This window comes from Branchiostoma floridae, chromosome 14, assembly GCF_000003815.2.
Source record: "Branchiostoma floridae strain S238N-H82 chromosome 14, Bfl_VNyyK, whole genome shotgun sequence".
Lineage (NCBI taxonomy): Eukaryota > Metazoa > Chordata > Leptocardii > Amphioxiformes > Branchiostomatidae > Branchiostoma > Branchiostoma floridae.
The window spans coordinates 12,018,461-12,019,801 of record NC_049992.1 but is presented as its reverse complement, the minus strand read 5'-3'; positions in this window follow the sequence as shown (position 1 = coordinate 12,019,801).

The following is a 1,341-nucleotide window of genomic DNA, read 5'->3' as shown; positions in this document are numbered from 1 at the left end:
AAAGAAAAAAAAAAAACGCGGGGGGGTGAAAAGAAAAGAGAAGTGGGGGAAAAAATCCGAGGTCTGGTAAAGACTAGCGTACTTGGTGGAACTGCGACGTAGTTCACAGAACTGGCTCCAACACGACTTGAATTTCCCAAGTACGTCATAGTTGCCTGAAGTACGGTCTGAGTTAGCTACGTCGTGCTAACCATAGCCTGGCTAAATCGCACCCCTAGCCCGACAGTTACCGCCCCCTCAATAACCCCAGCCAGTGAGAGATTGTGTAAACCATGGAGGTTAATATTAAAAAGTCATTTTTGTTGTTGTTGTATTAACACAGGCTAGTTAATACCCAAACTACGCATTTTCAGCCATACTGCGATGCTGAACTACAGTGTCTTATTATGTATCCTCCCCCAACTGATATACTAAATATACAAAATTATTGTCACATTCCAGTTCATCGCCATTGTGAAAACCAGAAGAATTCCCTCAGGGTGGGGTTTTGCTCGTTTTAGATATGTAATCAGCAGAGAAGATATCAGTGCATCCTTTCAAAATAATATCTACTTATATGTGTGATAACTTGCATGTTTTGAAGTTTCAAACCCTATTCACAGCGACGGAAGACGCCCTCCATTTCTTGACCTAGAATATGGTCAGTAAATATTGTCCCACCTGTGACAAAAAATGGTGTCAGCGTCGGAGATCTTCAAACTTGCAGCGATGACCTTCCCGACTCACACGTGATCTGTAAATAATGCTGTCGAACCGACCAACCTGTCAAACGTGGTCAATAGATGCTATAACCTTTTCAGCTGTCCTTCAATATTGACTTGAGGCAAAATGTCCAATTTTAGTGGGAAACGTCATCTATACGTTTTCAAGTTAAGTTGTCTGCAAACAAACAAACAAACACACATGCATACAGGTCGTTGTGATACGAACGGAAAATGCCAGGTGAATTATTTGAAACTTGATCTTCATTTCCGCAACCGATACTCAAATACCAAATATTGTGAAGAAACCTCGAAGCATTTCGAGTAAATGCTGTTGCCCCTCCACACCACAGCCACTCCACTATGGCATAACTGAAAACATAACCTTCTTGGCGAAGGTAATTATCTGAATGGCTATAGTATCTTTAGGAATAATTTGATCGTGTGATTCTATGTGATTAGTGCGTAGCCTCCATAGCAAGCTCTCTATGGCCTTTTTTGCTCATAGTACACTTTTGCGGTCACCCCTCTTGTGTTGAGGTTATCGGAATAACCAGGGCTATTTCACCGACACCGTTGAGGCAGTGTCTCCCTTCCCGAATGTTTGAATCTCTTCCTGCTTCTATACCGGAATTTTTCC